Source organism: Pteronotus mesoamericanus, unplaced genomic scaffold, assembly GCF_021234165.1.
Source record: "Pteronotus mesoamericanus isolate MK-2021 breed Mesoamerican mustached bat unplaced genomic scaffold, CSHL_Meso_final contig_50, whole genome shotgun sequence".
Classification (NCBI taxonomy): Eukaryota; Metazoa; Chordata; class Mammalia; order Chiroptera; family Mormoopidae; genus Pteronotus; species Pteronotus mesoamericanus.
Window position 1 is genome coordinate 45,119,252 of NW_026555186.1, and position 14,058 is coordinate 45,133,309.

A 14,058-nucleotide genomic window follows, 5' to 3' on the forward strand; every position below is an offset into this window, starting at 1 on the left:
GTCCACAGTGGCCTGGAACTCCTCTCGACCTCTGCAAAAATGGTCACTGGAGTGGGCTGTAAACAACTTGGAACCTCCCTCGCCCCTTTACAAAAAAGGCTGCGTCCTCTACATATACCGTCCCTACAACAGCAACAAGGATAACAAAACTTGTGTGACAGTGTTTGTGTTTACAATACCTTGTTTCATGAGTTATATTTTAAAACTTTAAAAGGCACCACTCACATTAGCTGTGGGACCTACACAGGGTCACGGAAGATTGTCCTCTCCACTTCATCCTTGATCTCATTTTCAGTTACTGGTGTTTAGCTTCTCTCAGGGTCCAGTCTCAAAACCTCCAGGGTAAACTTTAGAGTTCGGTATTTCGAGTTCCATTTTTTGTTTTTTTTCCATGAGGGGTTCCACTCACCAATGTGCTGGTTTTCTTTCTCTCCTAGTCCCTCCCTCCTCAGTATTTCAAAACATGGACTATTGTTAGAGGGAAGCGGTTGAATATGCCCTCCCTTTCCAGCCAGAATAGTAGCACTCTGAAATCATTGAATACAGGAAGCAGAACAACCCTCTGTCTCCTACAACCTAGGTTTCTTTTCTACCTGAATGCAGGAAATCTTTAATTAGCTATGCTCAAGTAAATGGAAACCTCCACTGAAATGGAGATTGATTGATTGATTGATTTCTGTATGTCACATAGGAGAACATGAAAATGAAGTTTTTAAAAAGCTAGATTACTAATTTCTGGAGCTATGGAGAATGAGAAGCACAAATCATTTGAACATCTACTCCCAATGCAACACTTTAGCAGACACTGCTAACCTATTATTGGTACAAAGCCTTCGTTGCTTGTCAGCTCTGCTCCAGACAACCTCCACTAAATGATTGCATTTGGCTAGAATTGCTATTCTGGTTCTGAGGTAGTTTCTGGAGTTAGTCACACAGAGCCCAAATTTCTCATATTTTCACTATTAATATTTTTAAAATAAAATCATCTTAATCACACTAGTAGTGAACTCAAGGGGTTCATCACTTTGGATGTTCTATTCAAGAATGAGGTGTAGTTGTTCTTAGGTAGTTTCATTTACTTGCAACAAGGAGCCAGGATTCACATTCAAAGCTCTATTTCTGAGAATGATTAATCATACAAATATGCCAGAAGTTTTGCTCAGTCTTGGGGAAAGTCATTTCTAACCTGTAAGCCTTGTGGTGGAAGGAGGTGAATAAAAAGTTAAAGAATAGCTGGTGTGGCTTATTTGGTTGGGGGTCGTCCTGCAAACTGAAAGGTCAAGGGTTCAGAACCCAGTCACAGCATGTGCCAGGGTTGTTGGTTAGGTCCCCATTCGGAGTGCATGCAAGAGATAGCCAATTGATGTTTTTCTCCCTCTTTTCTCCCCTCCCTTCCCCTCTCTCTGTAATCAATAAAAGAAAAAAACTTTTTAAAAGTTAAAGAATATTATGACATACAAGGCCTGTCCATAAAGAATCCAGCCACATGATATGAAAAATAGAGACATTTATTGAAGAAGATACAAGATACAAGAAACATTGTACATAGGAAATGACATCTCAGTCCCCTTCAATGTAGGCACCTTGGGACCTCACAGTTCTCCCAATTGCCATCAGCTGCCCCATCATATTTTCTCGAGTCTTTATCACAGGTCTGAAATCTCTTCACTTTCAAGGGTGATTTTAGTTTTGGGAAAAGCCTGAAGTGGCAGGGTGTCAAACCTGGGTTGTAGGGGGGCTGAGTCACCTGGGTGATTTGATGTTTCACCAAAAAACTCTGCCCAAGGTGTGCTGCATGAGCAGGTGTGTTGTCACAGTGAAGCTGCCAATCACCAGTTGCCCATAGCTGCAGCCTCCTGAATCATCTGAATGGTTTCCACAGAGAAATTTTCAAGCTTAATGCAAAATTTGATGCAGATTCATTGATCTACTCTCTCAATCATTTTGACTGCGACAGTCACACAGTACACATGCTCACTCAGTGGTGTCCACCACTCCTACTAACTAATACAGTGAAGTCATCATTGTTCATGCATGCACATTCCAGTACACTCTCCTTGGCTCCCAGGTTACGTGGAAGTTGCACAAACTGTTCTCAATATGTTAACAATGGCCGGACTTTTTTCAGACAGACCTCATAAGTATACAAAGGACTTAACATATTGTTTCCTCCTCCCAGACTCCCACTTCCATTACTCAAACACATAACATTTCGTGTTCACCAACTGCAGAGGACCTTGACTACTGATTAAAGTTTAAATTTTTTTAGATTAAAATTCAAACTTCTTAAGTTAGCATACAATGTCTTTAGCAATCTTACCACTATTTACTTTCAACTAGCATAGACACCTGTTAATTGAACTACTTTGTTTTTTACTTGTACAACTTACTTGATTTCCTGTCTTACTGCCTTTTTCTTTTATCTGTAATGCTCAGCTTCCTTTCTCCTTTTCTTTTTTCTTCTATCCAATCATCATATATGTACATTCCATCTCTATTCTCCAAAGGCTATGTATGCCATAAAATTTTTCTTTGTTATAGTAGTTTCCTAGGGCTGCTGTAACAACCTATTGCTGCTAACTTGATGGCTTAAAACAATAGAAATACATTCTTTTACAGTTCTGGACCATGCTTTCTTCAGATGCTCTAAGGGAGAATCAGTTTCTTGCTCGCTCCAGTTTCTGCCAGCATTTGGTGACTGCTGGCATTTCTTGGCTTGTGGTTGCACCACTTCAGTCTCTGCCTTCATAGTCACACTGCCTCTTCCATTTCTGTATATTTTTTCCATCTGTTTCATTCTTATAAAAATACATGTAATTGCATTTTGGGCTCACCCAGATCCTTAATTACAACCACAACATTTTTTTCCATAGGGAGTAAATTCATAGCTTTTAGGGATTAGAACCCATTGCTATATTTTGGTGGGTGGGGACCTTATTCAATTTATTATAATCCCCAAAGGAAGTGAGCTCTCCCTCTACTTTTCTGGCCACTTTTTAAGCTCCCCTACTGACCCATAAATTAGATGACTTATGGAAAAACTTTGAACAAAGGGATTGAGTAAAAACATTTAGAGTCAAGGAAAATAAAAATATATTTGTGTTCAAGATACACTAGCTAAAACTCAGAAAAATTGTGATATTCTTTATTGCACATGGGCTATAGTGCCATTTGTTTTAGTATTAGAGGGATCACTGGTGGGAAAAGACAAAGTATGGAATATATATTGGGTTGGCCAAAAAATCCTTTTAGTTTTTTCCATAAAAAAAGACACATTTAAAAAATCTCCACCTATAACTTTATTGATTTGGATATTTTGAGTATGTTGGCTATCTCCTGCGTGGTATAATGATCTCATTTAATGTCTCACTTTGATTGCTATCACCTTCATCTGGTGTACCCAACCATGGAGCATCATCCAGTGAGAAATTCCCAGCACAAAACTTTGCAATCCACTTTGGACACATTCCATCAACCATAGCACCCTCCCCCTATACTACACAAATCTTTTTTTGTGTGTGTTTCAGTTGTGTTTTTACCTTTTTTGAAATAATAAAGCATACTATGCTGAACATGTTGCTTATTTTCTTTCATCTTCAATATTAAAATGGATACACAAAAATTCACCAATTTTGATAAGTTTTTTTTAAATGCACGCTGATATGACATCTGTCACAATACAATCTAACAAAATTGTTCCGAATGAAGTTAAAGACAACTAAGTGATACTAGATCCATCTCATGGGAAAAAACCGAATTTTTTGGCCAACCCAATAGATATGTGGAATTTATGGCAAGTTCCAATGAGAGACAGTGTCATTTGTAGGGTTCTGGAGCATGGCAGACTATGCAGCAGAGCTTTATCTCCCTTTAACAGAGCAGCTCCTGGCATGCTGCTGTGCCCTGAGAGAGAGAGAATGCCTGACACTGAGGTACCAAGTGACATTGTAGCCACTGCTGTCCTTCATCAGTTTTCTTCTGATGGATCAACCATGTTATAAGGTTGAGCAAGCAGAGGAACAATCCATCAAGGTGAAAGTGGTACATTCAGGATTGAACACAAGCAGAACGAGAGGGCACAAACAAGCTGCATGAGCAGGGAGCCTGGTCTCCCATGTCATCTGCTATTGTTGTTCAAATACCCCCTTTTCAGTTGATACCTCTATGTTTGATCTGTTATGATCAGCTAGTGAAGGAAAAAAGCCCCCATTTGGTTCATTGATGAGTCACTTTGATATTTTTGTTGGACTATTGTCTAGGTGGGTAGAAAGAAAAGTGATCAGAGGATATCCTCCCAATAGGCAGAGCCTTGGAAAGTGCACCTGATCCTTCACTTTGTGTAGTAAGAGAAATAGTGCAATGTTAAAATAGGCATGGCTTCATAGGCAGGGGTGCACGGCTTGGCTGGTTGGTTAAGGGTCTGGAAGGAGAAAATCTGTTACATTGGGGACAAGGAAATCTGAGGTAGAGGCACAAGAATAGGTACATGGGAGTGGACAAGAAGTGTGAGGATCTTTGAATAGCATACTTATGTCTAATACATAAAAGGCACTAAAACAACTGTATAGACTAAAACCTTGACTAGTTGAAAATAACCAGCCTCTGCCATTGCAACCTGCCACCTCAATGAAGGCACAATTAGTACACAAATGAATTAGTGATGGTCACAGGGATGGAGGAGGTTATACATGTGCCTGGCAATGTAGGGGTTTCAAATTACCAAGGTTAAAACGGCTCCTTCTGCCTCTGAACACTCAGTGTGCCTTCAGCAAAAACCAATGTTTGAGTTCCCGACCCTTGAAGAGACTAATCAGTCAATTGGTGTCAAATTGATTACATTGGGCCCCTTCTACCATAGAAGGGCCAGAGCCAGAGGTTTGTACTGATAGTTATAGACATTTGTTATAGTCATGGGTTTGCTTTTCCTATCTGCAGGGCCTCAGCTGGGCCCAGTATTATAATACTCTCAGAATGTTTGCTCTAAAGGTGTGGGACTGTACTTTACTTCAAAGGAGATAAAGCAATGTACATATGATCATAGTATCCCTATGCCACTCAGAGAACTGCTGGTATGATAGAATGATGGGAAGGTTTGTTGAAGGAACAGGCTATTGGAGGAACTGCTGAAGTGTCAGCTTGGAGGTAATACCCTGTGGATTTGGGTTGCCATCTTCTAAGAAATCAATAATTTTTATTCACTACTCCACAGGTAGAATACGTAAGTCTAAAAATCAAGGGGTTGAAAGAGTATTGGCTTTGCCTATTGTCATTCTTAATAATCTACTTATGGAATTTTCACCTCAATAACTCTGGACCCTGAGGGTTTAGAAGTTTTGGTTTGCAAAGCGGAATATTTTCACCAAGGGACACAGTGTTCACTTGAACAGTAAGCAGTGGCTGCTAAGTGCTCTCAGATGACTTGTTTCAAGGAGACATGGCATGACAGGGCATAGAGACTTTAGGATGAGGACCCATATTATGCCAGACAAGTTATGGAGATTAGCAAGCATGCCAGCTGAGGATGAGAGGTGTCTAGAATGAATAGTAAATTCATGTAATAATATCATTTATAGACCACAACCAGCTGCAGTGCTGGGGGCTATCATTTTTTCCCATTTACCTTCCTCCTCTAGGATTCCCCCAGGAAGAGAGGATCTCTGAAATCTTGAAGGAGCTGCTTCCAGACCTTAAAGAAATAAGTAGATCCAAATAGCACAAGGGCTGGACTGTGGTGGACATTGTGAAGTTCCACCCAGCTATTTCCCTTCAGGAATAAAGAACTTACTTCCCCCAACTCCTGGGAGGGCTGTCAGCAGAAAGTGCTAGGAGGTCAGCCTCCACTTGATTGCATAGGCTGAATGGAGCCAACTCACCCAAAGTGACACTTCTTTCTGGGTTTGCCCAAGTGCCGTAACTGATTGACATAGACGGCTAAGACTCAAACTCTTTGCCCCAACTCAGCATCACTCTGAAGGATCATCCTATCTTCAGAACTCCGTATAGGTCAACTGAGGCTTCTTTTGGTACTGCATCACAGTTCATCCTTTTCTTTGTTTAGTTCTATGTCCTTCTCTACTCTCCTCCAAGGGTTGCTCAAAAGAGCACCCCTAAAACAGTACAAGCCTGGGAGGCTCAACCTTCACCAGGGTTTGTCTGGGCTCTCAGCTTAGGGTTACTGGGACCCTGCCATACAAATGGGATAGGCAGGAAAAGACCCCCAACCAAGAAAGTGGTTATTGGACAACAGCTGATGCTTGCCAGAGGGAAGAGGGGTTAGGGTACTGAGTAAAAAAGGTGGAGGGATTGAGGAGTACAGGTTGGTAGTTACAAAGTAGTCATGGGGATGTAAAGTACAGCATAGGGAATATAGTCAATAATATTATAATAACTATGTATGGTGCCAGGTGGGTACTGGAGATATCATGGGGAACACTTCATAAAGTTTATGATTAACTACTATGCTGTGTACCTAAAAGTAATACAAAATAATATTGAATGTAAACTGTAACTGAAAATAATTTTAAAATAAAAAAAACTTTTTAAGAAAAGATTCCCTTTGTCTTCCTTTAGACCTACACAGGGAAATAAGAATCTTTATGGTTTGCTTGTTTCAAGGTGTTTTTTTCTTGTGTACCTTAATTCAGAGAGTCAATAACTTGTTAAAAGATTTTTGTCTTCTACTTCGCTGCCTTACTTTAATTAATGAATATACTTATTTTAGTACTGTGCTTGTTTTTTGTTATATTAGTTGTTTACAAGAGTTAAAAATAACTGTATTACTCAGGTAGTGATTTTTATTAATAAGGGTTTTTGAGTTACCTAAAATAGTATATGTTATTGTCTTGGTTACAAATTAGAACATTTGACATATTATTCCAAGTTACTCTTTCCAATGCTAGAATTTTATGTTTCCACACATTAAATTTTACATAGTTTTATGACTTTTTCTTTGAATAATAAATCTGAGCCTTAAAAATATTATCCAGACTATGCAGCATTTAACTGGCCCTCTATTAGAATTGCTTTCTTTAGTCTAAGCTACTGCCTGACTTCCAAACTTGGTTAAACATTTCTATTATGCCCTGTTTAACATGGTTTAATATGCTACTCTTTAACATGAAAATATTACTTGCTCATAAGGAGTTCTCATGAAAGTAGACTTTATATAAAATATGGTATTAAACTTTCAGTAGGAAGTGGTCAAATAGAGAATATTAAAAATGAGGTATTCAAAAGTGGAATGGTGGTTAATTAGCTGGAGAGTACGTTAAAATGTCTGTTGACATAAATTAACAAACATGAAAATGTAGTTATTTAGTCACTTGTGTTTATCAGTTGAAACATTATTATAAAGAATAGTCTATAAATGAAACTTTTATTTTCTATATAAAAATGTATGTAATGGTCCAAAAATCCAAATTCTCTAAGATTCAAATTGTGGAACTATGTTCTAGTTAAGCTTAATTAAAGGCAGTAATGGTGCCAGACCCCCAAATACAGCGAATTCTTTTCCATAGGTAAATTCATAAATACCTCAGCATACTTGCAGAAAGTCCAACCTGAACAGAGCGGTTTGTATCCTGGGTTCTTTCATCTTAGTTTTGGGAAACCACTCTTCTCGAGACATGTTCACATGCTTCTACTTTTATAGCTGCACATGTCCCTTTTCAAACAGGTCTCCCAAGAATAAGATTGTTTAGCTCTCTCAGAATCCTCAGCTCTGTTAAGCTGCCATCTGTGGAAACATTGGAACTAACTTCTAAAAAAGTGCTGGGTTTCACCATAGTCACTAATTCTCTGAAACTCCAAACTCATTTATTAATCTACTAGGGAGTGCTTGTCAAGAAAATCAAAAGTTGGCTTTCATTGATCTGTGGTCGCTGCCTGAATATTAATGCATGTTGAACTGATTTCATTTTCTGAACATATCTAACGTATGTTAAGACTATATGGAATAAAGTGCACATAATGTAGGATAGCCAAAAAGTAACCTGTAAGCTGGTGATTTTTAGAACTATTTCTATAAATATTAGAGGTGGTATCTTCATCTACTATTTTAAGATGTGGCCTCTTTACAGTCACTGGGAGAATTGATGATGTAGTCTGTGAACAAACTGAGCCCCTTTCCTGGCTTTTTCCTTATGGATCCTCTCTAGGCATATTTCTGCCCATTGAGCTTGGGGTATGTGGCTGAAAGAAAGTGAGGTGAAATTAAAACGATGCTATTTTTATTATTGCTTTCATTTTATTGACGCTGATAAAATGTTTTTAAGAGTTCAAAGGTATTACATTGAAGGTCCTCACTTATCTAAGGATCTTTTTTTTTGTCGTTGTTTTTACTGTTTCTCTAGATCACTGACAGTAGATCTCAATGATTTCAACATTTGTTTCTTAAATGAGAAGTAGGTTATAATTTATGCATGTTTTAGGTGTTTTAGGACTAAAGTTTTAAAAGAAAACCATTTTTATGAAGCTGCCCTATAATAAAATAATTTTTCATCTTATTTTTTTATGTCAACAGCTATTTATTTTTAATTTAAATTTTGCTTTTTAATTACAGCTCGCATTCACCACTATTTTGGATTAGTTTCAGCCATTTTATTTTTAAAAGTATGTTCTGAATGTAGCATTTCATGTTAATTTTTTCAGCAATTTCTTTTTCAAAATTCATTTTTAATTTCGAACTTATTAATAAGTGATTGTTAGCAGAATCTGCTAATTATTCCCAATGTCCATTATTTTTTTGTTACCTTTTAGCAATAGAAACTGCTCATCTCCAGCTGGGCACATGGCACCTGAGCTAGAGACGGCGTTTCCTAGCTTGTGAGAGCTGGATTGGTTACATATCTAAGTTTTTACCAATGACATGCCAGTAGAAATTATAAATGTCCCCCTGAGTCTTACCTTTAAATAAAATTGTGCCTGTAGATCCTCCTGTTTCATCCCATTGTTGGCCATCATGGTAGTGAGCTGGTGTCAGCCGTGCAAGTGAGGGCAGTGCCCCGAGGGGATGCCTGAAAGCAGCATGGAAGGGCCCTGAGGCCTCGGTGAGCCCTGGGAGCAGGCCGCTTCCCGTTCCACTTCACCTGGCACCTCTGAATGTTACATGAGAGAGCAATACATTTCTACCTTACCTGAGCAACTGTATTTTAGGATTTTTTTTTTTTTTTTTTTGGTTATAAAACATTAGTGCATACCATAGCTAATACAAATAGGGCTTTATTTGGAAATTTTCTGATGATTTTGAGTTTCAAAGAGTCTCTAGAGGCCAAGGCTCATATATACTAAATATCTATATTCTACTTTTAAACACTAGGCCATCTGTACAGGGTTGGAAAAAGCATCTTCCAAAACTCAGTTCTATCCTTGCTAACCTATCGCCTACCTCCCTTGTGTGTAAGAGAAGGCTGGAGATTAATGAAGAATGAAAGGTGGGACCCTGTACTGGGTATTTTTTAGGAGAGAGATAACTATTTTAGGGAGTTTTCTCCCCTACGTTTCCCACAGAGAAGAGAGTGGCGCTGGCTTTTACCTCAAGTCAAGTGATGGGGCCTAAAGGGACCCTTTTAGAGAACTTCATATGTGGCACTGGGGATTTAGGGGATATAGGGCTTAACTACCTCACTCCCAAGAATCTTAGGTCAGAAGGCTGGCTGGAGGGACCTACTGGCAAAAATTAAAAAGGAGGGGGATATATTGAGGTCAGTCTGTGCTTCCAGAGTTTGGCTGGGCAACCCTCAAAGAAGTAAAAGAACTTACCCCTTTTACAGGAAGTGACTGACTGTAATGCCAGGTGGCTCTCTTTGTGTTCACTGCCTGGTTGAGCATGGGCTTTAGGATAAACTGTACAGTGTCATGTTCCCCGGCTGTGCATTGAGTTTTATTGAGGACAGTGAAACTTATATGGGGAATTAGTCAGAGTCTGGTCAAGAAACGGAAACTCTATCAATTGTTTTAACAGAAAATTCTATATAAAGAATTCTTGACCAGGTTTCAGGGAATAGATGTTCCCGTTAAGTCTGGGGTACAGAAAGGAAGAGGTTGGTATCTTTAAATCTTAGAGCTTTGAGAAGTCATCCTAAGCTAGAATGCAGAGCTCTGAGGAGGGGGTCATTGCTTGATTGGTTCTGGTACTTCAGAAACGTGGGTGCTGGCCTGGGAACTCTGGGAAGGTGCAACAGCCATTTGGTACTGATGTCACTGAGGAACACAGTGAAAGTAGTCCTGGAAGTGATACTGCAATCCACTGCTGCATTAGGATCAACTGTTTTGACTGGAGATGAAGTGTCATCATGGAGTTATTCTGACAGAGATAGGAAGTATTTAGGACAGAGCATGTTCTTTTCCCATCTTCCTTTCCTGTAATCTCCTGTGAATGATCCTATTGGCAAAATACAACAGGGAGCCAGGTAGTCTTTTTGGATAGGACCCTGGCTTGAATGATCCCAGATGAACATGCCTACCGTGAGTTCCATATTTTGTCTTCACAATTCACACATTTTGATCAGGCATTGAAGAGGAATATAATTACTACCTAGGTGCAGCCTTGTCTATTCTGCTACTTTAGTTTTCTTAGGAGAAAGTCATTTAATAGGTTACCGCGTCCTCCAACTACAGGGAATATGTGAGAAGTTTTCCAGGTGGTTTTTATTTTTGAAGTCCCTCTCTTTAGGCATGGGGTGAAGACACCCCCCCACACTTGCTCTGGAATGGGTCAGAATTACAGCTTTCCCCATGAAAACCCTCTTTACAAATGTTTTTATGCTCCCGGTCAATGAAATCCTTTATATCCTTAATAAAGGCAAGTTGTCTATTCATTTCTCAACCAAGTACCATATTTTGCCATGTACAATGCATACTTTTTTGCCCAAATTTTTGAGGAAAATATAAGGATGTGCATTACGCATGGGTATAATGATTACATACCATGGGTATAATAATGAGTATAATAATCCCATATATAATGCACACAAAAACATGGGTGTGCATTACACAAGGGTGCATATTATACATAGAAAATATGGTATTTTGAAATTTTCTAATGGTGTGAATGGCTCTCATAATGGTGAAGAACCACATCCAGATCTTGAAGATACATGTGAAACATTTGAATAAACTTGTTTAGTCAAACTCTAAATGGAACAAAGCAATATAATATATGATTTAAGTATAAATTAAATTAATAAGCAATATTATTAATAAGAGTGTGGTGATTCTATCTACATACATAAGTTTTTATGTTCATTTTGGGAAAAACTCTTTAATTGTATTTGCCACTGAGAAAATAGAAGATCATTTTATTTAAGGGTAACTTTATATCTAGGCATATGTGATGCACATAAATGTGTTATAAATGACAGGTTAATTAGGCAAAAAACATAAATCAACATTTTCCTCTCTTGACCTTTAAATATACCAAATAATACAAAATTGAAGTCTCTTCCACTATTTTAATACATCTGGTGAAGACTCTACATTACAAATACAGGGGTGGGCAGGGTAGACTGACAGTTGCGAGTATGCAAAACACAGAGTTCACTTCTGTATTATTATTTATTAATCACCATATTATTTGTTATTATTAACCTACTTTGCCAACCCTATATATGGTTAACATTTCAGTAATTCTTATTCATTGATTTAAAATTTTTGACATTTAAAATTTAATTTTGATGAAGTACTTTTCTATTTTTGCGTATTGTATTGTCGATACTAGTTTTTTTAGCCTTTCAAATATCTTTTGAATAGTGATCTTTCTAATTTAACTTGTATGAAGATATTAGCTTAACTAATCTGACTCTCATCATTTTGACTGTGATTTCATCTTTAAGAATTTTAACGTTAATAATAATTTAGAAATATATTAAAATGTTTATTGCAGTTATCTTACTGACTTAAATATTATAAATGTGTGTCTGTCTTGTCTATCTTTCTAAAGCTTACGGTTGAATCTTTTAAAAAGGGTTTCCATTTTTCTGTAGACCTTCCCCCTCTGCTTACTCATTGTGTCTATTAAGTATTTGAACATAGAGTAGCCTCTTTAAGGTCTTTTCTTCGATGTCTAACATCTGTGACATTTGGGACCTTTTCCTATTGACTGTATCTTCTCTTGATATGGATCAGATTTTATGGCAGGCAGTCAAATTACTAGAAGGTCCTTTTAATCTGTCAGATTTAGAAGTATGGCTTGCTAATGGTAGTTTATTTCAGATTTGTCCTTAGTCCTAGGGTTTATCTATTCTTTTAGGTTGCAGTTGTTACTGTTAAGGTAAACTCTTTTGAGTTCCAACTGAGCACCTGAGGAGCTGTGCAAGGTCTTTCCATTACCTTTTGCCAGAACACAACTTTTCCCAGCTTTGTGCAACTTCACTTTTTTCCCATTTGATTCTTAGTAGCGACTGTCTGCTAGGCCTCATGTCATTTCCGTTTGAAATGTACGGTTTTGGCTTTCACCCAAACTCTGAAGGGAGTTCCTATGCATACTTTTACGTCACCCACTCCCACAACTCCCTCCTCTGTGAACCCTGCTCCCTAAATTTCAGTTGCCGCAATACTGCAGTATACAGTCTTTGCCTTGTCAGTTCAGTGAGACTGACGCTTCCTGTTTGAGCTGATCTGTTTCATTTTTGTACTATTGATTGTCCGATTTATAAAAAGATTTTGTGCCGTTTTTTAATTGTTTATAGTAAAGGGTAAGTCCAGTATTAGTTATTGCACTATAGCCATGTAGGGGAGAAAAACTTTTTCCTCCTTCCCTTCTAGGTTCTTTGGCTGACCTAATAATCAGATTGACATAAGACAGATTAACAGGAGAAAAACAAATTTTAATTTCATGCATACAGGAGCCCCAAAGATATGAAGCTCTCAGAAAGTTGGGTGATTGAGTCTTAGGTGCCTTCCTGAACTAAGGAGAAGGGGGCAGGGTTTTGGGGAGATAGAAGAACAAATTTTGGTAAACAGTTTGTCATGCCATGCAGAGAAGTCTTTCTGATGTAAAAAGAAGTTATCCTTGGTAATAGTTCTCATCTTGGAACAGGCTCCTTATCTAAATTCTTTTAGGCAGTTACGAGGAAACGTAAGGCTCTGCCTGAGTCTTGTGGGCTTTGACTTTCTTCAGCTCAAAATAGTTGCATGCCAAAGTGGCACATTCTAGAGAGACTTGTTTTGAACTCTTGGTTAAAAGCAGAAATCTATGCTCCTGCATATCCTTTCTATAATTGTCTTTTCTTTTTCCACTCAAAATCTGAATACTAAATGACTACGAAAAATCTTATAATGCTTTTTTTTTTAAAATTTATTCTGCTCTTACAAAAGGTAGAAAAGGAGGGAAAACTATCATTCTGTGAAGCTGGTATTACTTTGATATTAAAACCAGATAAAGATATTATATGAAAAAAAGAACTACAGATGAATATCTCTGTGAATGTAGAGTTAAAAATTTCTTAAAATATTAACAAATTGAATCCACAAAAATAGTAAAAGAATTACGCACTAAGATCAAGTGGGGTTCACCCTAGGAATGCAGGATTGATTCAGGGTGCAGAAACCAATTAAGGGAAAAGACCATATGAAGAGAATAAAGATAAAAACCCATGATCATTTCAAAAGATACGGACAAAGTGTTTGAAAAAATCCAACACCTTTTCGTGAAACACTCAACATGCTAGGAATGTAGGGAACTTCTTCAACCTGATAAAAAGCATCTGTTAAAAATCCAAGGCTAACATCTCAATTGTGGAATACTGATAGTTTTACCCCTACAATTAGAAACAAGACAAAGATGTCCACTCTAATTACTTCTTTTCAATGTTGTACTAAAAGATTTAGTTAGGAAAAGCAGACAGGATAAAGAAATATATGGCATTCAGATTGGAAAGGAAGAAGGGAAACTATCTGTATTCACAGAAGGAAAACTATCTGTATTCACAGATGACATGGTTTTGTATATAGAGAATTCTACGGAATATACACACAAATTATCAGAACTAATAAGTTCAGCATGGTTGTGGTATATAAGATCAATATGCACAATTACTCTCTACCTATTCACTAGCAATA